The 25,095-nt window shown below is 41.0% G+C and overlaps 1 protein-coding gene across 1 annotated transcript in view; it reads left to right on the forward strand.

Moving 5' to 3' along the window:
• Positions 1 to 23,104, forward strand: part of LOC116569258 (translation initiation factor IF-2-like) — a 51,388-nt gene extending 28,284 nt beyond the window's left edge. Inside the window, exon 4 of the transcript XR_004276935.1 lies at positions 22,433 to 23,104. The gene's annotated coding sequence lies outside the window, so the exon portion shown is untranslated. The remainder of the gene's footprint in view (positions 1 to 22,432) is intronic.
• The last annotated feature ends 1,991 nt before the right edge of the window (positions 23,105 to 25,095 follow it).

Below are 25,095 nucleotides of genomic sequence, written 5' to 3' on the forward strand. Positions count from 1 at the left end.
AGAGAAGGAAGAGTATCAAAAGTCAGGTTCAGTCCTACAGTGGAAGCTTGGAAAAGGGTAAGTGGTTCTCTGGAACCATTGGAGTAGATACTACCTTCTGAACTAATGACAAAAACAAGGAGTAAATTGGAAGAACTCTAAGACACCTTATTTGCCTTCAGGCAAATAAAACCAAATTGTTCAGGATAGATCAGTGTTTCTCTCCATTTTGTTTTTTATTTTTCCTTGAGGATTGACAGAATTAGAAATTTCACCACCCCCGGTGGTGGTTAACATTCAAGTGTTTTTGTATCCAGGTGATAAGGAATTGCAGAATCTCTTCTGTTACATCAAAGCTCTGCATAAAATTTAAAAGCAGCTAATTAAAGTGTATAGTGAAAAATTTCTTATTTTAAAAAGTCATGGACAAAGAGCGCATTTTGCCTGCCTCAAGTCAGGAACTTAAACTATAATCAAGTGTTCACGCCGTATCGTTTTATTCAAATGTAAAGGAAAGAACAATGCTCCAGATATAGAGCAAAGGTATTTTTAAAGTATGCAATTTGTGTGTGACTCTTGCTGAGTCAGGTGAGTGGGTGATGCTGGGCAGAGTTGTAGTGAAAACTGACTTCCAGCAAGGACTGAGAGCCCGTGCCACCCAGAGCAGGCATGGGGCCAAGGATATGCTCAAGGAGAAGGAATTCTCTGGAAGGGGGACCCCTGGATGGTCAGCTGGTGGGTCCATTGGCTGAGGAGAAAGCTTTAATCCAAAATGACTAGATCTGGGGCCCAGAGGCTAATGGAGTTGCTCTCTGAACCACGGGGCTTGAGTATTCAGCCTGTGCCTGGGACAGAGGTAGAGTGCCTAACAGAGAGGACTGACTCCAAAGAGTTGCTGGCCAGAAGGAAGATAAAATCATGGAAGGCCTAGAAGAGTCCTTTTTTTTTTTTTTAAGATTATTTATGTGTTTGAGAGAGAGAGTGCGCAAGCGCGTAGCGGGAGGACCAGAGGGAGAATCTCAAACAGACTCTGTGCTGAGAGCGGAGTCGGACGCGGGGCTTGACCTCACAACCCTGAGATCATGACCTGAGCTGAAACCAAGAGTTGGACACTTAACTGACTGAGCCACCCAGGTGCCCAAGAGATTCCTTTTAATGTTTGTGCTCTCTTTATCTCTGTCTCTTTCTCAAATAAATAAAATCTTAAAAAAAAAAAAATCTTCTAGACCCACTATGACATTTTTTGTGATTGCCCTGTTGTGTAGTTGGAATCCTAAAGACCAGGGCAGGTTTGAGGTACAGCGGTTAGTTACATGGCTCTAGTTTAATTACCCTCTGATTTTTGTCTTGATTGTCTGCACTGTTGTTAAATTTTATGAGACTTAGTGTTTCATACTTAGAACTTAGTTTCATACTTAGAACTTAGAGTGTTCTCTAGTTTAAATTGGAGCAAAAATTCTTTGCTCTCAGGCAACATGTCCGCTAACTTTCTCACTCAGAGTATAGTCAACAGATGACTATAAGCACATGCTAAATACAGGTGTGTTGCATGCTTTAGGTAGATACTAAGGTGCATCAGAGGCAGACCTTCTTCTCAAGTTGTCTGATCTAATGGGACAAATGATGGATTCTGCAGTTGGACCTGGCGTAGGTTCAGATCCTGGTGCTGACAGGTACTAGACATACAGAAAAAGCTACTCAGTCTCTCTAAGGCTTCCAAGGTTAAACAGCTGGTATATATCAGCAGCAGGATCAGTATAATGGTCCCTATCTCATAGGAGTCCTGAAGGCCTACAGAGAGAGTAGCTGTATGGGATTTAGAACGTCGGAAGTCCTCTGTAAACATTGGAGCACACACGGATGAACAGGATGCTGCCCCATGGGCCCAGGGCATTCTGACTTCTCTGGAGGGTCAGCGTTAAAGATACGACTTGGGGAATTGCACGCATGGAAGCAGTCCTTAAGGCTGTGTGACACTGAAAGGCATTGCCACAGGCAAACACAAGAAATGATGGGACAGAACACAGAATCTTACTCTTTTTATCTGCAAAAGTGGACTGGTGATTATATTTCTTATTTTCTTTGATGTTTTGTTTATATTACTTTGCGATAACTCAGATGTTAAAGGTGTTGAGTCCAACTGCTGGCAATATGAAGATAACTCACCAAGTTTTTAAATATACAGTTACTGAGTGTGTTAGGTACTCCTATCACGGATCCTAGTGCTAGACCTAGTTTATCAGTGCTGAAAATAAAACAGCCAAGGAGCTGTATTGGCGGTTGGCTCTCATACTCAAGAGTTCGGCTGACTGTTCAAGATAGGGGTTTTGAATGTTTGAGGGTTTTCAGGCAAAATGAGTGAAGCTACTGAAGGTGGAGTTGGATTTCTTTCTTTTTTTTTTTTTAATTTTTATTTAATTTGACAGAGATTACAAGTAGGCAGAGAGGCAGGCAGAGAGAGGAAGGGAAGGAGGCTCCCTGCTGAGCAGAGAGCCCGATGCGGGGCTCAATCCCAGGACCCTGGGATCATGACCTGAGCCGAAGGCAGAGGCTTTAACCCACTGAGCCACCCAGGCGCCCCGGTGTTGGATTTCTTAAGTAACTATTTTGCTCAGACATTGTGGTCTCAACTTCGTTAATATCTCTAAATATTCAGTATCACTGATTGCCCTGTGATGTGCCTTATTGCTTAAAAAAAAAAAGGTTACATAGGGGCGCTTGGGTGGCTCAGTGGGTTAAGCCTCTGCCTTTGGCTCAGGGTCCTGGGATCGAGCCCCGTATCGGGCTCTCTGCTCAGTAGAGCCTGTTTAGTCCTCTCTCTCTGCCTGCCTCTCTGCCTGCTTGTGATCTCTGTCTGTCAAATACATAAATAAAATCTTAAAAAAAAAAAAGGTTACATAATACTTGATACATGTGAAAGGTTACATAATTCTATAAATTAGTCAAACTTTATCAATACCTTGAAGCTAGTGTGTGAAGAGGAGCTTAAATCATTTAATTACACTGTTCCCAGCTTACTGAAGGTACATCAGTCAGTCATTACATATTTCTTGAATGCCACCTCTGTGTCTCCCTCCAAGTGTCTGGTATTGGGCCTGGGGCCTTTGTTGGTCAGTAGGCCCAGTATTTGGGAAAAAGAGTTGAACCATGAACCAGTAGGATATGAGGACAAGCTGGAACCTGCCAGTGTCCATGTCCATGTCCTCATCTAAGAAGAAGATCAAGTCACCAAGAAGAGAGTCAGGGCTTCACATGGTGACTGCTGTGTAGTTAGTTCCTCCTTCCAGATTTCAGTAAATCCCCCTTTCGGTTACCTCTGACCTACTGACATTCATGGAAGGGGATCCCACCTTAACCAGCTTGCTACGGTATAAACCACACGTTCTGGTGCACAAGAGAGACATTCACGATTATTTCTGCCTAGAAAATATCAGAATAGTTATTTAAGACATTGCAGTAGTATAAAAATGAAATTTAACTTGATCCTGTCATTGTTTTCTTTTCCATTAAACCATGTCTTTATTTTTAAAGCCATGAAATAGAACAGGAGTAATATAATCTCACCTTCTGTTGAAAGAAAGCATTCTTTTGACTTGACAAATAAAGTGGATCTCATACTAAATGTTTTTTCTTTTTTAATTATCCAATACAGTGCCATCTAGTGATAAACCGTTTACTTCCTGGTTATTGAGAAAGAGTCCACTGCCGCGTTTTGCTTCTTAATACAATCGAGAACAAGAACTTCACTTTTAATTATGTCCAACTCTTAAGACATATTAGAGGGGACTATTTCTAAATAAGTTAAATATTTATAAATAATTTAAAAGAACTAGAAAAGGGGGGAGGAAGAGCTGGAAAAGATTTTTTTATCCTTAGAGTTTATGCTGCATCTACATATGTAGTGACTCACAGTTTGCTCATTTACTGGCTACTGTTTGGATCCCGGAGGGAAATAAATTTTTAGTGTATGAAAAAAATAGAGTTATTTTAGAAACGTGATGAAGCAGAACGAACATGGGTTTTAAAACCAGGCAGGCAAGGATTTGTCGTCTTGGTCTTGTTTTTCTTACGATACAGCAGGCAGGGTGCTTACAACTTTATATGCACTGAATTACTGAATATTCACAAACACCAGAGGAGGCGTTTCACAGGTGAGGAAACCTGGCTCACAGAATAGTTAAGTTTAGGGTACCTGTCTCATTGCTTTTTTGGTTACTTGTGTGTTTCTCTAGTAGAGAGTGACCCTTTGCAGGGGAAGCACTTAGTCCTATGTGATTTCCCAGCCCTAAGAACGTGTCTATACGTGTTCAGCGGGTGAATATTTGATTTTTTTTTTCTTCCATGAATGAAAACACAATAGCCACAATGAAAGCAATAGAAAATTAAGTTGTTCAAATAAAACATGTGTCTTCTCTACATTTTATTCAGATGGAAAAGCAACACAATTTTATGTTGAGCAAGTATTACATTTAGATATTACATTATTATTTAGAACAAGTATTACACAGTTGGAAACCCTAGCGCTGTGTCTGCCCTTGGCCACTCTTTCATTTAATTTTAATCTCAGTTCTATGTGCCTGGAATTCTGGGAGTCCAGGAGCTCTACAGGACTTGTTACAAAACTACAGCCCAGGTCCCTGCCCCTGGGAGTTCAGCTCTGAGACCTGATTTTGCTGATACTTGCCTCCAGATCTCTAAATGCATGTTGCTTTCCCAGTTTTTAAATTTTTCGGTCTTAGGCATTACCTTTGACTTCTCATGATAGAATCAGAGAAGTTGGGATGCCTGGGTGGCTCAGTCCATTAAGCGTCTGCCTTTGGCTCAGGTCATGATCTCAGGGTCCTGGCATTGAGTCCCTCAGCGGGGTTCCTCATTTTTCCGCTGCCTGTTGTCCTACCTGCTTGTGCTTGCTCTTTCTCTCTCTCTGTCTTTCTGACAAATAAAATCTTAAAAAAAAAAAAAAAAGAGAGAACTTATCTTTATTTTAAACCTCACTGTAGGTAGGGAGCCCTCCTCCCTTCTCATTACGTAGTTAAATTTTGAATAATTATCAGTGTTTATATAAATTATTACTATGGAGACGTTACTTGCTGCTGAGGCATATAACCTGTGAAAGTTTTCCCTGGTGTTAAAAATTGTGTATTTTGGAGAGGAGAGTGATGTTCGTTTGCTTAATGTTTATGTATTTATCACTTACTCATTTCTAAACTCTTCTCCAGGTGTCTAAATATAGTTAGGCTATGTGACCTTGAGCCAGTTGTTTAGTTCTTCTGATGAAATACTTTGTAATTCATAGAAGAAGTGTCCACATGACACGAAGACTTGCCCTACTCCCATCTCTGTAACGTTTTGGTTCCATGAAAGAGACCTGTGGGTGTTCTGTGCAGATCACATCATTGGTGGGCAGCATTGCCAGCCAATACACAGCCTTCCCCTGTGCTGGTGGTTTTTCCTTAGGTTAGTTGGAGCATTTCTCCTGCCGCCCCGAGGGGCCCTGGGACTCAGGGTCTTGCTGGAAGTGGAACCCCCATTTGTGTGTGACCAAGACTAATTATCGGCAGGAGCTCCTCAAGTATGTATTATAAGCTTAGAAGTACTCAGTCAGAAGATCAGAGACTCTTTGATTGGGGAGACTTACTTGAGTCTTTTGACAGGTGGGAGCACTGGTTATTTTTTATAGGGAATAGTTGTGGAGAAGCAGAGTGGATACATAAAGTTCCCAGGGGTGAAATAAGACTAAATGATAGATAAGAGGGCGCCTGGGTGGCTCAGTGGGTTAAGCCTCTGCCTTCAGCTCGGGTCATGATCTCAGGGTCCTGGGATCGAGTCCCGCATCGGGCTCTCTGCTCAGCAGGGAGCCTGCTTCCTCCTCTCTCTCTGCCTGCCTCTCTGCCTACTTGTGATCTCCCTCTGTCAAATAAATAAATAAAATCTTAAAAAAAAATGGTAGATAAGATATGAGCAAAAAAAAAAAAATAGTCAAATCTTGTTTGGAACAAACAAAAATAAAACAGAAACCCTGGCAGTATAGCTCCTCACGGATTGTTCTAGAAAATAATGCTGGACACATAGGCATGAATGATCTAATGACATTACTCTTAGCTTGGTAGGGATTTTGTTCACCTCAGTCGTGGACTTGGTATGGTTGTGAATAGTGTTGAGGTGTTCTTTTAGGAATGTCCTTACTACCATATATAAATGTGGAAGAAAAACTAGATAGAGTATAAGCAAGTTTATACTATTTTAATAATTTGCCATGGAAGCTGTCATTCCAGACAACTACCACTAGGAGGCCACAGAGACTTCGATTCTGATAGATGAGCTTGAGTCATGCATCTGACTTTCCCTTCAGAGTTGAGAAGGAAACCGAGGGTAGAAAGTCCTCTTGAAATGCTGTCAAAACTTAAAATTCAGGATCAAACTAGATTAAAAGTTGCTTATTCTGTTTTTCATAATGCAGTAATTAATGAATCTAACATATGCAACAGTGCTTCTTTATGTGCTTGGGAAATGGTTTGTAAATGAAATAAAGTATGTATACTCAGGTATAACTACCACTTCTAAAAACTGCTTCTAGGTGTTAGTTCTTGGACCTCTGGATCTCTGCCCCCAATTCTCTTACGCACGAATGAGTGCAGTAGCTTCCTAATCGATCACCCTTTCTGTCTTGGTTTTCCTCCAGCCCATTCTGCTCATTGAAAACGAGAGTTTGTATCAAAAATAGTTTTGGCCCGTTGTGTTCTCTGATGAGAAACCTCTGGTAGTTCACGGTCACACAGCATTTCAGATCCAAGCCTGTTCGTTCGCTCGTCCATTCAGCAAATACCTTTGAGTGCCTTTGTTACAGCAAGACAGAGCCTCAGCGGTTCGGCCCTCCTGGGTTTTGTGTTTGCCCACGCGTTTTTCTTCTGTGTGTTCTCCACAGAGTCCCTCTGACAGCCAAACAGAGGTGGCTTTTCTCGCCCATACTTTTACCTTTGTGCCTTTAAACATGAATCGGCCTGTCATTTCATAATTCTCTTCTCTGAGGACCGCTCTTCGTATTCAAAACCTGATCCCTCTCCATGGCTCTGATGTCCCAGCCTTGTGGTACTTGGTTTATTCTGTGCCAGTTGCATTAATTTTTAGTGTTTTTTTTTTTTTTTGCGTGTATTAAAATATTTAAATAGGCATATGCAGTTGTATAAGAAAAAGGTGATCTTTTATTTCTTTGTATTTCCTGTTAGTGAGAACATAGTATTCTACAAAAGGGAAAATACTCCTTTGTAATGGAACCTTGGCTTTGTTCAGAAATCTTTGCATGTCCATGTGCCCTGGGGAAGGTGGGCTTGGGCCCCAGCCTCCGGCTGTCGGAAAGCTCCATTCCTACCAGGCGGTTAGTTTCAGTGTGAGCAGGGAACCTGGTTCTGGCCCATGAGAGCTTTAGGCAAAGGGTTTCTCTGTGGGAAGATCTTGCCCACCGTGGGCCACACTCCAGCCATCTCGCAGGCCCCAAGTGAGCACCAGCGGTCACAGGAAGGATGAAGGAGTACAGAGGCGGTGCGACCCTGTTGCCCCTGTCTGGCACGGTTGGGCCTTTCCTTCCTTAGGATTTCTTGTTGTATAAAGGTTGGTTCAGTATTTTCTCTCCTTGCCAGATGAAGGCATCTGGCTGACTACTCATCCTTTAGGTCTCAGTTGCATCTATCTAACCTCTCACGACTGGCCTGGAATCTGTCACAGACTTGCCATATTGTGTGATAGGTTACTCGTGTGTCAGTATCACACTTGACTGCAAGGTCCATGAGGGCGGGAACTGTCTCTTGTTGCCAGTGATGTCCTTAGGAACTAGCCTAGTGCCTGGGGACTGATCGTTTTTAGTGTCTGGATTTATTTGTAGTATCCTGAAAGTAGACATGGGAGATAGGGACAGATCATTACCGAACAGCAGTATCGTTGGATGGGAGACTCTGAGTTTATAACCCCTGGAATATCTCTACAGCCCTGGTTTCATCACCCTCTGAAATGTGCACACATACCTCAAGGGAGATACTTTTCTTACAATCTATACAGTTATCCTTTAAGTTTTAAGTTTTGAGGCTTTTACCTTAATCCGGATCTCCGTGAAATTTGCCCAGAATGCTCTAAGTGCGCAGAGGTATACAAATACTCACTTCCTGACAGCAACACACAGTGGGTGCTCAGCAAACTATCCGTTGAATGTTTAACAAATGGAAAGTGTATCTCTAACCCAGTGATGATCTCAGCTGGGGCAGGGATTGGGGGCTTTGGTGGCCAGACTGGGGGGAAGTGTTTCAGAATGATCTGGGGGAATTTCTTAAATGAATTACACAGCTCTCAACCCCAGATTCTGACCTCCTCCTGTTACTGTCCTGTTCTTAGGGGTTCGGTTTTTTGAGGCCCAAAAGGTGAGTGCCTGCCCTGTGTTTGAGTCCTGTCTGTAGCCTTTACTGTTAAAGTCAGTGATGGAACCATTTTGTCTCGACATTTCATCCTGAAGCTGCTGTGTCATTGTTTACGTCCAGTCCTGCCGATTCCTCTCTTCTGTGCTCACTTACATGGATTTGGTGGGATCTGTGAACCGGGGTTTCGTTTCTTCTTCTTCTTCTTCTTCTTTTTTTTTTTTTTTTTTAAAGATTTTGTTTATTTATTTGACATAGAGAGATCACAGTAGACAGAGAGGCAGGCAGAGAGAGAGAGAGGAGGAAGCAGGCTCCCTGCTGAGCAGAGAGCCCGATGCGGGGCTCGATCCCAGGACCCTGAGATCATGACCTGAGCCGAAGGCAGCGGCTTAACCCACTGAGCCACCCAGGTGCCCCTCGTTTCTCCTTTTTTTTTAAATGAGTACCTTACCTTTTTTTTTAAGAGAGGGGTTGAATCAATTCTTGGACAAAAATACATAAAATGAAATAGCATATCAACAGAAAATCAGAACTAAGAAAAAGGTTGTACATGTGTTGACTTACTTTAATTCAGATTGGATTCTGTTTTTTTATTTGTTGCCTAGTGCAAAATGGCCAATATCTATTATATTTATGACCCTTAGCATTTTTGTTTAAGTCACAGACCCTTCTGATGAAATCTGTGGGTCTTTTTCTGAGAAGAGTGAACACACTCCCAGATGCAACTTTGCTGTAACTTGGGGCCCATCTTCCCCCACTGAGGGCCTAGGAACCTTGTGTTATCGGAGACGAAACATATTCATTTCTTAGAAAGGAAGAAAATGTTCTTAGTATTAGGTTCTAAAAAAGACTATTTCTGTAATAAAATATTTTAAGCATATAGAAAAATAGACTAAACTATCACCATCAGGTTAGTAATACTTGCTTTAGTTCCCTAGGTAATAAAATATCGTAGACAAGATAGACGTTTTCTGTTTAGCATTTTTTTTTTGTCTCATTCTCTTGTCTTTGTCCTTAGTAGAAACCACTATCCTGAATTTAGTGTGCAACATTTCAACATATATTTTATGCTTTTACTACCTTCCTGTAAGTCTGTGGCATTTCATATATATATATATACTTTAATATTTTATTTATTATATATAATATATGATACATTTTATTTATTACATTATATATTTATATTATATTCATCATATAAATATATATAAATATGTATTACATATAACATGTAATATATAAAAATAAAAATAATATATATTGTATTATAAAAATAATATATATTGTATTATATTTTTATATGTTTAATTTATATATTATATGTGCTATCTATATAAATAATATATATTGTATTATATTTTTATATATTTTATATGTTTAATTTATATATTATACGTGCTATCTATATAAAAAAGGTAACATTTCATTATATATGTTCATATATGTTATATGTTATATGAACATATATAATGAAATGTTACCTTTTTTATATAGATAGCATGTATAATATATAAATTAAATGAGCATATATATACATATATTATATATTAATATATTAATATATTATGTTGCTGTTACAGGCACTGGTAACAGACATTCTTATATATTAATAATATTAATATATATTAATATATTATATATTAATATATATAATATATAATATATTATATATTATAGAATATATATGAACATATATAATGAAATGTTACCTTTTTTATATAGATAGCATATATATATGTGACATATAATATAAACAGACTTGTATGTTTTCATATTTTCAATGATTTCAGACTTCATTAAACATTTCACTGTCTATAGTCTTCTGTAGCTTTTTTCGTCTAACTTTTTTCTTATTGTGGTAAAAGTCACATAACATGAACTCTGCCCTCTTAACAAATTTTGGAGTGCACAATGTATTATTGTTACCTGTAAGACAGTGTTGTGCAGTGGGTGTCTAGAATGTCTTCATCTTGGGTGACTCAGTCTCTGTACTTATCAGCAGCAACTCCCCATTTCTCCCTCCCCAGCCCCTGCCAGCCACCTTTCTCCTTTCTGCTCCTGTGTGTTCCACTGCTTTTATGTAAGTGGTGTCGTGCAGTGTTTGTCCTCTTGCGACTGGCTTGTTTCCCTTAGCAGAATGTCCTCAAGGTTCATCCGTGCTGCATATGAGAGGATTCCCTTTTTGTGGCTGACTAATACTACATTGTGGGGACAGACCACATTTTCTTCATCTGTTCCTCCACTGATGGACACTGGGGTTGTCGCCCTCTCTTGGCTATTAGGAATAATGCTTCAGTGGACATGGGAGTGCAGGTGTCTGTACCACATTCTCATTTAATTCTTTTGAATAAATATCCAGGTGTGGGGATTGCTGGATCGCGTGGTAGTTCTGTTTATAGTCTTTCTGAGGGACTACCATGCTGTTTTCCATGGCGGCTGTATCATTTTCCGTTCCCACCAGCAGCGCGGGAGGGTTCAGTTTTTCCAGGTACTTGCCAGCACTTGCTGTTTTCGGTTGTTTTGTTAATGGCTATCCTAACAGGTGTGAGGTGGTACCACATTGTGGTTTTATTTACATTTCCCTCATGACTAATGATGTTGAGTGTCTGTTTCTATACCTGTTGGCCATTTGTAGGTCTTCTCTGGGGAGAAGTCTATTCAAGTCCTTTGCCCATTTTTTAATCAAGTGTTACTTGATATTTTGCTATTGAGTTGTGGAAGTTCCTTATATATTTTTATATTAACCCTTTATCATTTCTGTATTTGCAAATATTTTCTCCCATTCTTTGGGTTGCCATTTACTTTGTTCTTTGCAGAAGCTAACTTTTTTTTTTTTTTAAGGGTTTTGCACCCTAACTCATCTTTTTTTTTAAGATTTTATGTATTTATTACAGAGCATGAGAAGGGGTTAGGGAGAGGTGGTAGGGGCCGAGGGAGCCAGAGAAACAGAGAAACAGTGCTCATGGAGCAGGAAGCCCAGCTATAGGCTGGACCCCAGGACCCTGGGTTCATACGACCTGAGCTGAAGGTAGATGCCTAACCAACCAACTGAGCCAGTCAGGCACCCCACTAATTTTTTTTTTTTTTTTAACATTTATCCATCTTTGATAATGTGGCTGTCTTTAATTCTTTTAAATACATGTAGTATTTCATTATGAAACAGTATCACCATATGCTTATCCATTCTCCCATTAATTCATGTTTGAGTTGTTTGCGGTTTGTTGCTATTACAGGCACTGGTAACAGACATTCTTATATGTGCCTACCGATGTACATATGCCCGTTTCTCTACCGAACAGGAGGGGAGCTGCTTGCTTGTGGCATAAGCAGCTTCACCTTTATTCTTGCCAAATTGCTCTCTGAAGTGGTTCAATCAGTTCAATTTTTTTTCATTATCGTATCCTATTTTGCCAGTCTGGTGTGAAATGGTATCTTACTGTACTGTTAAATGGCATTGTACTGAGATTGGACATCTTATGTTTATTTTCCCCTCAGATTTTCTGTTCTGTTAATTGGTTGTCCAGGTTTTTTTTTTTTTTCCTTCAACTCAGTTATTTGTGTTTGCTTATTGGTTTTTGAGAGTTCTCCTGTATTCTGCAGAGAAACACTTTGCTGTTTATCAGTATCTTCTCTAGGTCCATGGCTTGGATTTTCACTTTTTTTTAAAAGAATCTTTGGTTGCTTAGAATTAAAAAAAAAAAACTTAATGTAGTAATATTTATCAACTTTTTAAGTCTTATCTTTAAAATCCTGCATTACCCCATGGGTAAAAGTTTCCAAAGTTTTATTTTCACATTTAAGCCTTTAATTATCCTGAAAATATTTCTCAGTGATATGCAACATGGATCTAATTTTGTTTCCCTAACAGTGACCTGTGTCTCAGCGCCATTCCGTAGTTCATCCTCGCCCCTCTGATCTGCAGTGCTTCTGCTATTTTATGTCAGATTTCTAAACACAATAGGAGTCCTTTTCCGGGTGGTCTGTTGCCTTTCTTTCGCCTATACCATTTTATTTACTGTGGCAGACTGTAACTCTTTTTTTTTTCTTTTTTTAAAGATTTTATTTATTTATTTGACAGAGAGCGATCACAAACAGGCAGAGAGGCAGGCAGAGAGAGAGAGGAAGGGAAGCAGGCTCCCTGCTGAGCAGAGAGCCGGATGCAGGGCTCATTCCCAGGACCCTGGGATCATGACCTGAGCTGAAGGCGGAGGCTTAACCCACTGAGCCACCCAGGCGCCCCCAGACTGTATCTCTTAACATTGTGGAGGGGAAATTGCCTACTTGTTTTCTTCTTCAAATTTGTCAAAGCTGTTCTTGGCTCTTTTTTTTTATGGCTTTTAGGATCGACTTACTATGGTTCACGAAACCTTAGGAAGTTTTATTAGAATTATATTGAATTCCAGTTCAATTTAGGAGTATTTATTAGGTTTTCACCCACAAATATTTCTCCATTTACTCAGCTCTGTAATTATCTCCATAAAGCTCTTGAAGTTTTTTGTTAGATTTATTATTAGAGAGCTTATAGCTGTAGTTAGCATTTTAAATGGTAGTTTTTCTTGTTTATGTTACAAAGTGCTGTTTTTTGGCTTATGGGAATTATATTCACTTTTGCATATTGATTCTTCTATCCAGAAACATTGATGAACTTATTTTTATTAGCTTTAATAGCTTTCCTTCATAATTCTCTGTATCAAAAAGAATCACACAGGGATAGGGACAGTTGGTCACCTTACATAAATTCTAAGTTTTTACCTCATTTCTGTTAGTTTTGTTTTCTTTTCTTTTTTCTTTTCTTTTCTTCCCTTCCTTTACCCCTTCTTCCTCCCTCCCTCCCTCCCTCCCTCTCTTTCTTTCTTCTCCATGCCTGATGTGGGGCTTGAACTCACAACCCCGAGTTCAAGAGTCACATGCGCTACTGACTAGGCCAGCCACATGCCCCTCTGTTTTTTAATTACATGGACTAGGACCTCTACACTATTGAATAGAAGTAACAGTTGTAGTCATCTTTGTCTCATTTCCTGGCTTTTTAAAGGAAATTCTTCTACTATTTAATCATTAGGTATGATTGTGCTATAGGGTTTTGATAAAGTTCTTTTCTATTTTTTTATATGCTAGGATGTGTGTGTGTGGGCGCATGCACACGGGTATGGTTTTAGATCATGAAGGTGGGTCAAGAATGAACAGAATCATTTCTCAATCTCTAAAGACAGATCTGACCTTGGATGAACTTTCTACTAAGTTCCTCTGAATCCTGATAAAAATGGAAAGTTAACTGTGTTACTAGGCAACATTGCTTATGATTAAAGTGACCTTTAATTGGTAGATGTGTTTGGCCTGGGAGGAACTATACATGAACTCTGAATTCTTGGTTAGAAGCAGTAGTTTCGAGCTTCCCTGGGAGTACTTTACAGATACGGGTCTGTCCTTCGTGGGGTCCCTGGAAGCTGTGGCTGCGACCGTCAGGTGAGGTACTGGTTTCTGTTTGTGAGGAAGGCTTCTAAGCCAGCGTGACTCTGCACTCACTCTCTCTCTCTCTCTTTTTTTTTTTAAAAGATTTTATTTATTTATTTGTCAGAGAGAGAGCGAGAGTGAGCACAGGCAGACAGAGTGGAAGGCAGAGTCAGAGGGAGAAGCTGGCTCCTCACGGAGCAAGGAGCCCGATGTGGGACTTGATCCTAGGATGCTGGGATCATGACCTGAGCCGAAGGCAGCTGCTTAACCAACTGAGCCACCCAGGCGTCCCTGCACTCACTCTCTTGATTCTCCTTTCCTTGCACCCGAGCTGTGGTCTGAATCCAAAGCTCTGGGATGGCCGTGTGGGTTCCTGGGAAGACTCCTCCCATGAAGAGAAATGCTTGAAATGGCCCTGCCGGCGTGCTGTTATTTTCTTCATGCTTTCTGGGTAGATGATGGCGGTGTGTGTGGTCTTTGCTAACTGGGTAGCTCAGACTGTGCAGTTAGAAGTCCCACATGGGCACTGCTCGTGCATCCAAACGAAATACAGAAAGTTCACTGGGGCTGATCTGAGTTTAGAACTCTCACAACCTTCAGTTTTTAATTTTTACCCATTAGAATACTCATAACTCACGTTGCCTATAAGTTAATATTACAAATTTGAACTTATAAAAATAAATACATGCAATGCACCATCTTTATTTTCTTACGTGTTAGATTCCATCTGGGTTTGCCGACCCCCAAATGGTTCTGCTACTAAGAAAAGTTTGATAAGTAATAGTTTAGACCTGTGCAGTCCAGTGGGTAGATATTTGCTTTTCTGATACATGGCTATTAAAATTAATATTATGTATAATTAAAAATGTAGCTTTTGATTGCACTAGCCTCATTTCAAGTGTTTACCAACCACATGTGGCTAGTGGACTACCATCTTGGACAGGGTAGAGGTGTAGAGCATTTTCAGCATCACAGAAAGTTCTACTGGACATACTTCTTAGGTCTTATTTTTTATCATCTGAATATATCCAGATTATCCGAGAGCTCTATATTTTTATTGTTTATGTTATATACTATAAGAAACTGCTGGATGAACTAGTCAGAGTATTTGTCAAGGACAGTACCAAAGACTCCAGTGTATTATTTATGTAATAATACGGTAGAGAAAATTTTCTTAGGTTTGCATACCAGGACAAATTCTGTTTCTCCAGACAGCATCCCATCTTGGCCAGTATGACTTTTGCAAAAAAATTTTTTTTTCTTTTGTCTTACTGACCAGGCAGTATAGGGCCAAATTTATGGCTTAATTTAAGTAACCTTCAAGCCTGCATAATTGCATGGCTTTTTTCCCTTGTCCAGATTTTTATATTTATAAAATAAAATTTTGTTATAATGTCTGCATTTTGATAGACTATCTCAAATGTGTTGTCAAAGGAGATGGAATATAAATGCAGTAATAAATTAGGAGTCACTTACAACAGAACATGTTTTGAGGAGTGAGGGACCTAAAAGCAATTCTTGGCCGGTGACGATGGCAGTACCCAGCCATGTCATCTGGACGGCGTTCCAAATGAAGGGGCTTAGAATGTAACCCGTCATAAAGCCAGTTTGATTTACTTTCTCTGAGACGTTTTTAATTTTCAAAATAATGTTGAAGAACTCTCCTACTACAGTAATTTGTAAAAATTTCAGGCTTTTAATATTGCTAGGGAAATTCAACCAAGAGCATATTTGGTGGTTCGCAAACCAGTGAGCTGGGTTTCAGCAAAGAAGGTAGAGTGCTGTTTTGTCTCCTTACGGAATCTTTTGTATCTTTTGGAGAGCAGGGAATTTAATTCTGGGCGTTTATTCTGGGCCATTTATACCTTCTCAGTGTATACACACCACTGTGTTTTTCTCGTTTTTCCGTTTTCACCTGGAGCTTACCAGCAGGTCACCACTAGGTTTTGTACGTCTTAGTTTTGCAGCTTTTTTTGCTCCTGAAAAGCACTTATGGCAGTTTAGGTCAAAAGGCAGTGTAGCCTTTCAAAAAATAAAACCAACCCCAACTAAAAGAAGTTGAGGATTAAGTATTCCCCGAGGTCCACGGTGAGCAAACTCGGGCGAGATACTGGATTTTACGTTTTCTGCTTGCTCAAGTGAGAAAAAGAAACACAGGATTATATAATTTTCGTGTGCCGACAACCGGAAGCCTGTAAACATCTGCAGAAACCAAACATTTCCTGGAACTAAACTCGAACAGAAATTTATCACGTGAATCTTTGTTTAAAGAACCTGGTGAAAAATATCTTCAACCACAGTGACGTCAAAGGTCCAGGAGTGCAGCTCCTGCAGATCGGGTTCCCGAAGGCAGGAGGCTGCCCGGCCACCGCCCGAGAGGTGTGTGTGCCGGCCTGGGGCTGGGGGTGCACAGGGTCCCTCGGAGCACAGAATCCAGCACCTCCGCTCTTTTGAAACTGTACTGAAGGAAGGAGCTTAGAAAATCAGCATCGCGGGGCGCCTGACTCTGCCAGCTGAGCGTCGGACTCTTGATTTCGGCTCAGGTCATGATCTCAGGGTCGTGGGATCGAATCCCACTTGGGGGGGACTGACTTAGTGGGGGAGTCTGCCCGAGAGTCTCTCTCTGCCCCTTCCCCTGCCCTCTTTCACTCTCTCTCTAAGAAAATAAATCTTAGGAAGAAAGAAAAGGAAGGAAGGAAGGAAGGAAGGAAGGAAGGAAAAAAAATCACGATTGCCAGTAGGACCGTTAGCTTTTTTTTCTCTAAAGTATTAGGTGTTGTCAGTGCGGTCTTTGTACAGGTGCTGATTTTATTCTGTCTTCATGTCCCTTAACAAATATCTGCATTGGACATATTTTATTTTTGCACATTACTGTGACACTTTTAAGCACCGAAGGAAACAAATAACACCTTTCATGGAGTTTGAAGAGCTGGGTCTGTATTTTTTGCCCACTCTGAAGTCTCGTTCACATCAGAGTAAGGGACAGCAGTGGAATCTTCTTTTCCCCAAGGAGCTTGCATTCATTCACATGTTTCTGTGCCAGACAGTTATTTAAGACTTCACGACTTTTGTGACATGGAAGAAAAAAGTTTTGCCTGAAATATTTGATGGTCAAATACAACCAACTATCCACCTTTCCCATGAGAAGCCTCAGAATGGTCATTGTAGTGCAGTTTCTTTTAGGAAGGTGTGTATCCCTTGGGCCTAACAGGGTGAGTTTACTGAAAACATTTCAAGACGTGTTAGCCTGTCCTCTCGGTTTAAGATTGATCTTTATGTGTTTGCCACATAAAACAGTTTGAATATGGGTGTTAATTATTAGCTGCTCATTTTGATAAAATCTGACTGGTAATGGCTGCTTCCTAAGACTGAATCACACCGACATAGGTAGGAGGATGTGGTACTGGGATTTTACGGAGGCATCTTGAGGGGTTTTGAAGTCTGGTGCTGTATACCTCCTATATGAGGCCATTATAAGGATTACTTGTGATAATGTGGATAAAATGCCTGGCATATTGTAGGTTCTTAATACATATTAGTTCTTCATTCTCTTGTATTACTGGTGATGACCACATTCTGTGGTTCTTCTCAAATTGTTTTTATACTAGATGGGTATAAATATATATATTTGGGCGTGTTAGGATCTATCCTGATGTTAGCAGTGTTGTTTTACAGGGACACGTAAGAAAAAGTGGGAATAACATAGTGAAAGTGTATAGTTTCTCATTAAATTATAGGTTGATGGTGGTTCAGGAAATAATGCAGATGGTTTTTGAATTTCTAGGTGGTATGAGACAAGGTTGAACAGTGTTCAGGAGTAGAGTAATGGTATCAGAATCCAACCTGGTCCAGTTTTATTTGTGAGACTTAGTTATGCACACACAAATTGCTTTGATAAAACGCTCTTTATGTAGTGTCCATTAGGACCTCCACTAAGTGGAGACTTGGGAGTCTGTCTGGGGATTAGAGATGGAAATGTGCCGGGGTAGCCAGTGAGAGTCTTGGGATTCTTGGAAGACAGACTTACTCATGAAAAGAACCTTGAAGTCATTTAGCTGTAGGCTGAGAAGTGCCTTTGGAAGTCTTAAAGCAATTGGTAGCTAGCTGTACCAGAGAAGTTTAAAGAACCACCTTATGAAAGAAAGCAGCCGTACCTAGGCTCTCAGTCCCCATTCTTCCTATCACCCAGTTTAGGTATTTGCGAAACTACAAGTTCTTCTTACATATACTATGGCAAATAATGTAACGGTGGGGGCTTGAGAGGGACTCCCATCAGGACTCACAGGCAAGGCTTTAAAAATAAATGCCCCCCCCGCAAATGAGGACACAGTTGGATGGCTGCGTTGTAAAGGGAGGGAATTCGGCATTGATAACTGAGACCCAAAAGTCACATTTTAAAATGTCCTACTTAACTCTTAAAGTTGGTAACACGTAACGTGTTCATAATGTGGGAAAACTAAAATTTCAGTGCAAAATATGATCAGTGATGAAATTACCTGGAGACTGTATACAAGTTACTCTGCAAAATTTGATTGTAACCGCATGGTCCTTGTTCCCTAAGAGATTCTCTTAAGAATAGTAGGGTCTGGAGGTTTAGTTTGTTTGCCTTCTCAGAATCTTATTTTCAACCATTTATTCCATGCATTTATATTGGCATACAGTATTAGACAAAACAAAAATTTCTTCCCGTAAGAAAGTTAGAGTCTACAAGGGGAAGAGAAGAAAGAGGGGAGGGGTATCCAGTGGGCTGAGATGAATGAATGAATGGATATAAACAAATATAAGTGAATCAGGGTGGCTGGATAGATAGTTGTAATGGTGGTGATGAGGTGTTACATGGAATAGAGTGGCCTAGAAGTCCCGCCTGATGGGTTGATACTTGGAGTAAGGGTCTGCTGTGGAGTAAGGGTCTGCTGTGGAGTAAGGGTCTGTGAGCAGGAGTGCCACAGATGTCTCTGAAGAAGCGCATTCTGGAGAGGGGAATAGCAGTCTACTGCAAAGCCCCTGGCATGAGTGTGTTCACGTCCTCAAGCAGGAGCCAAGGCAGTAGGACAAGAGCGGGATGAATGAGGAAGAGAGTGGCAGCGATGAAGCAAGAGTGGCTACTTGGGGCCAGTTATGGACCTTGAAGGCTGCTACGGTGACTTTTACTCTGAATGAGAAGGGAAACTTTTGGTGGGTTTAGAGCGGAGAAGTGACATGATCTGATTTTTAAAAAATCAATATGACTCAAAAAAATAAATCAAGGTAACTCTGGCCTTTTGTTTTGAAAACTGCAGTGAGGCAGGGGAAGAATCGATTGGGAGGCTGTTGCAGGAATCCAGATGGAGGCAAAGGAGTCTCAGGTAGCAGTTGTGGGGGCGGAAGTAGGGAGAAGTAGTTAGAATTTAGATACATTTCTAAGATGGAGCTAACAGAATTTGCTGATGGATTGGATATGTGGTGTGCAGGAAAGGGAAAAGTCAGGGATGACGTGGAAGATTGAATTACCATTTACCGACATGGGGAATCCTGTAGGAGCATCAGTCTTATTGGGGCGGAACATCAGGAGTTTGGTGTGGGGTGATGTTAAGTGTGAAATGTCTGTTGGATGTCCAAGAGGAGATGTCAGGTAGGGAGCTGAAAATATGAGTGAGGTAAAGGAAGAGGTTCAGACTCTTATGGGGGGTATTTAAAGTGGTCTGAGGGGCACCTGGGTGGCTCAGTGGGTTAAGCCTCTGCCTTCGGCTCAGGTCATGATCTCAGGGTCCTGGGATCAAGTCTCGCATAGGGCTCTCTGCTCAGCAGGGAGCCTGCTTCCTCCTCTCTCTCTGCCTACTTGTGATCTCTCTCTCTGTCAAATAAATAAAATCTTAAAAAAAAATAAAGTGGTCTGAGACCTATTGATATGAGGAAGAGGAGGGGATAGAGATAGAGAAGAAATTGGAGACCCGAAAGCCCTGCTTTAACCTAAAAGGTTGGCATAATGAGAAGTCTAAGAAGGAATGGCCAGTGAAGGGGGAGGAGAGTCAGGGAAGAGTGTGGTGTCCTAGAAACCAAGCGAAGAAAGCAGGGAGTGATCAGGTCTGTTAAGTACCAGACAGGTTCAGTAAGACGAGGTCCCGTTAGGATGAAAACTATTTAATTTCAGTAAAAAATGTCTCTCCTGGTCCGTCCCATCCCCCCGCCCCAGGTGCCCTTGAATGAATTCAGGGTGGCTCTATCTGGAGGGAACTATGCTAGCTGCCTCAGGGAGTGGTCGTGATGAACAGTTTAAAAAGGGTAATTCGCTTTAAGTGCGTGTCGCAGTACCTGGCTAGTTGGTTGGATAGTTGGATGGTTGGATAGATAGTTCAGGATGCCTAGTTCAGGATGGAGGTTGTTGGGTCTTTAACAAGAGCAGTTTCAGGACAGCAGCGGGGACAAAGCCTGACGGGAATGGGTTTAAGTGAGGATGGGGGGAAAGAATTGGAGACAGCAGATACTGTCAGCTCTGAATTTTCCTATAAAATTGGATTAGAGAAATGGGGAGTTCACAGGAATGTGGGGTTGAGAGAGAGCTTTTTCTCTCTCCCTTTCCCTCAGGGTGGGAGGAAGTACAGCCTGTTTGTGTGCTGGTGAGAGCCGGCCTGTGTGGAGGGGACCATTGGTGATGTAGTTGGATTTAGGATTGAGAGGTGTTTTGGTCATAAATCACGAGTTGACTGAAATAACTAGATTGCCCTTTGTCTCCTTGCTTTCTCCTCCTCAGTCATTCATTCACTCATTCACCAAATATTTACTGAAGGTTCGCAAGGTGGCAAGGACCGTGCCAGGTGCTGGGTAAAAAGATTGGTGATTAAGAGGTAAATCAAACAGAAGTGATGGGGCACCTGGGTGGCTCAGTGGGTGAGGCCTCTGCCTTCAGCTTGGGTCCTGATCTCCGGGTCTTGGGCTCTAGCCCTGCATCAGGCTCTCTGCTCAGCGGGGAGCCTGCTTCTCCCTCTCTCTCTGCCTGCCTCTCTGCCTGCTTGTGATCCCATGCTCTCTGTCAAATGAATAAATGGAATCTTAAAAAAAAACAACAAAAAACCAGGAGTGATGTCTACACTCTCTTCAAGTTTTTACTGTCTGGTGGAGATAGGCTTTCTAAAAGCACACAGGTCAGTACAGATTTTGATGAATGCAAAAATACAGAGTACTTTTTGGGGGAGAGGATACCATGGGGTAACTTGGATTGGGGGTGTTAGGAATCTCTCAGATGACTCTAAGAGCAGAAGGAGCACTCAGAGGCCCTGGGGCAGGGGAGGACCTGCTACTGTTGAGGGTTTGAGAGGTAGGGAGGGACCAGGTCTCTCAGAGCTTTGGAGGCCCTATTAAGGTTTTGGATTGTATTCGAGGAGCAATGGGAAGCCATTGGGAATTTGGTAAATTGGGAAGTGGTGTGACGGAATTTTCACTGGGGAAGAAAACTGTGTGTGGGAGTGTGCATCTTGGTGAGGGGATTGGAGGGGGGTGAGTGTGGAGGAAGGAACACCAAATTGGGCAAAAAAAGATACTATCTTTAAAATCTTAAGCCTGAAATACTTAACAATTTTGGTATGAAAAAGGTAGAATTGAGAATATCCTCTGTTTAGCAGACTTTGCTTTGAGCTTACCAAGTTTTTCAGCAGCTGTGAAAAGAGCATTTCTTGTTGAAAATAACATCAGGGGCGCCTGGGTGGCTCAGTTGTTAAGCATTTGCCTTTGGCTCTGGTCATCATCCCAGGGTCCTGGGATCGAGCCCTGAATCAGGCTCCCTGCTCAGCAGAAAGTCGTCTTCTCCCTCTCCCACTTCTGCTTGTGTTCCCTCTCTCACTGTCTCTGTCTGTCAAATAAATAAATAAAATCTTAAAAAAGAAAAAAGAAAACAAAGAAAACGACAACAATACAGAAGGGCCAGATGATGTCAGTGATTTCAGATTATTTAACATAAAATGAAACTTCGAAAAAGACTTTGGCAACTTTGTGAAAAATTAAAAATAATAAGATCATGTCAGCCTTTTTTTCCCATAGTACAAGTGACACCGTATTACAGATGGAATCTATTAAGAAAACAGATTGAAGTACAAGGATATGTACCAAGAATAATTAATCTGTTTAGGATATCTTAAGTGTTCATGTAATGCACATAAATCTTAAATTTTGCTTTGATGTAGTGGACGTACATTATTTTTGCTTTTTAGAATATAAATTAATACAATAAAGACAGTTGATCAGCTTAACAAATAAATATTTTCCAAAGTTCCTCTTTTCACTCTCAAAAATGTCTTCCTTTGTATGGTTAGGGAACAAGGATGTCTGCTGGTTGAAGGATCAGAGCTGTAAAAGGGTGATCAGGTTATAGTTCAAAATATACTTATATTATTAAACGAAGTTGGGCTTCTCCCCAGAGAGTGTTCTGAAAACAGAGGGTGGTTGTAATACCAAGTATTGCCAGTTCAGATTGCCCACATCCACAGGACCATGAATGTGAACGTGTTCTGAGCCCTCACTTGAAGAGAGGAAAGAAGAAACAGAAGTTACTATCTAGACAGTACACTTGAGAGACGTTCTCTCTTGGTTCTAACTCCCCCCCCCTTTTTTTTTTCCCTCTCACACAGGCATTTTATTAATGCTTTTGAAGATTAGAAGATATTTTGTCTTCTGGAGTTTGTCTGACTCACTGCTGATGATCTGAGCTGAGGGCTGCCCGGTTAGGGGAGATGATCAGTAAGCCCCTGTAACATCCAAGTGAGTAGAGATGCCGCTGTGTGCTGTGTTTAACTGCTTAAGAAGAAAGTAAAATTTCATAACGTTAAAAGTTTAAAGTATTATGCATTTTAATTGGATCTTTTAAGTTTGTTGTTGAGTAACGATGATGATTACTGTAATTCCAACAAGTATTTGTAAGTAATGGGATTCCAGAAGAAATTAATCCCCTGATGATAAAAAGAAAAGTTTGTGAAAATATTTTCCATGAATAATACTTGAGCTTGTAAGAAATCTAGTGAAGACCTAAGTGCATGTATTAGAAACTTAAAAGCGTTCTCCCTGGTGCTTTATTTTACTTTTATGTTATGAAATGCAAAATTATTGGTAAGGCAACTCAAAAATTTTAAAAATACAGCTATATCTGTACTGAAGTTGTCTTTTAACATAGACTGTATTTTGGTTAACGTGAAATAAATACTGGTTTGTTTTGTAGAAGTAGAATTTTAATAGCTCTTTCTATTTGAAATTAACGATTTTTCTCCCCTGCTAATAGAGATAAAAACACAGAATCTCTCCGGATTTAACTTTTTATTTATATATTTATTAAGATTATTTATTTATTTATTTGACAGAGAGATGACAAGCAGGCAGAGAGGCAGGCAGAGAGAGAGAGGAAGCAGGCTCCCTGCCGAGCAGAGCCCGATGCGGGGCTTGATCCCAGGACCCTGGGATCATGACCTGAGCTGAAGGCAGCGGCTTAACCCACTGAGCCACCCAGGTGCCCCTAACTTTCTTTTTTAATTGAGGAGACTAAGAAGGAAGGGCATCAATACTTTCTAATCAAAACATATGGATGAAATTTAAAGAGTTGAGCCAGTAATCTTGATAGAAATTGTTTCTCAGAATGAAAGCTATTTCTCCTCTTCTTATAGCAGTTGAACCTGTTTTAACAAAACTAGGAAACCATGAGGTTGTATCATGGTCTTGAATTGTGAAGTTAAAAATGATTAATAAATATACAGGTGTTGCCCTCTACGGTGGGTTAAATTTGGTCGCTATCTGTGCTGTCCCATATGATAGCTACTGGCTTCATGTAGCCACTGACATTTGAAATGTGGCTAGCACCACTGGGATGTGTTGTGCATAACCTAACACACCACGTTTAAAGACCTACATGAAAGAAAACCTTGTAAAATATTTTATTAATAATTTTTGTATGAATCACATATTGAAATGACAATATTTTGGCTATATTAGGTTCAACAAACCTCTTAAAAAATTCACTTGCTTTCTTTTGCGTTTTTATGTGACTGCTGGAAAATTCTAAATTACTTGCGGATTACATTTTATTTCTAATGGACAGAAGTAGTCATATGTGATCAACATTCTTAGTGATCCATTACTCACCATTCTGTAGGCTTCAGTCTTCTGGTGTGTGTATGGATCAGTCAGTATAAATCTATATTATAGATGTGTATGTATATATATGGTTCTTTGATTCATCATATAGTTCCTAATACCTACCATGTGCCAGACAGTATTCTAGGCACTGGCCATACAGTACAGAACAAAATAAACCATCCTGGGGCGCCTGGGTGGCTCAATTCCATTAAGTGTCCAACTTTTGATTTCAGCCCAGCTCTTGATTTCAGCGTCGTGAGTTCAAGCCTCATGCTGGGCTCCATACCGGGTGTGGAGCCTACTTTAAAAAAAAAAAAAAAAAAAAAAATGTCCTCCTTTTCATGGAGTTAGCCATAAGCACTCTGGAAACAATGTAGAGTGTTCAAGGAGAGCCTCACTGAGGAAGGTGAGAGAAGGACCCTGTGGAGATCTTAGGGAAGAGTGTTCCAGGCACGGGGAGTAGAAACACACAGCCTTTGTGGCAGGAGTGTGCTGGCTTGTTCCAGCGGCGGCGGAAGGCGGAGTGGTGATGGTTCGGAGTGGAGTGAGTGAGGGGGAGAGGAGATGAAAGCTAACGCCTGGGCACAGCAGGTGAGCGTTTGCAAGGACGTCAGCCTCCAGCAAGACGGAGCTCAGAAGTGGCCGGATCTTTCTGTGGAAGCTGTTTCGACTAGACTTCTCTGAGGGGAGGGTGGGAGCATTTCCAAGGGTGGCAGCAGAGAGCCCCAAGGCTGCTACCTTGACCCGCGTGAGAGATGATGGTCCCGGAGCCCATAAACAAGGAAAGTGAAGAGAAGGGAGGGAATTCTAGCTACCCCTTGCTGTGGAGCTGGATGTAGAGTGAGAGAGAAAGAGACGTGTCAAGAAGGACTCCATTTGCAGCTTGAACCGCTGAAGAATGGAGTTGCCTTTTGGGTTGGCTTGGAGTGAATAGAATGACGAGGGGGCTGCTCGGTTCTGGACACGTTCCGTTTGAGATTCCTCTTCAGCCCTCTGAGTGGGAAGGTCAAGTAGGCAGAGTCTGGAGTTCAGCGAGAGGTCAGGGCTGAAGAGGCGAATTTGAAATCATAAGCGATTACCATTACTTTAAGGCCCTAAGAAGAGTTGAAGCCACCAAAGGAGTGAGAAGAGACGGAAAAGGGGAGAGGGAGTGGGCGGGGGTTCAGGAGCA

This window comes from Mustela erminea, chromosome 11 (assembly GCF_009829155.1).
Source record: "Mustela erminea isolate mMusErm1 chromosome 11, mMusErm1.Pri, whole genome shotgun sequence".
NCBI classification, from domain to species: domain Eukaryota; kingdom Metazoa; phylum Chordata; class Mammalia; order Carnivora; family Mustelidae; genus Mustela; species Mustela erminea.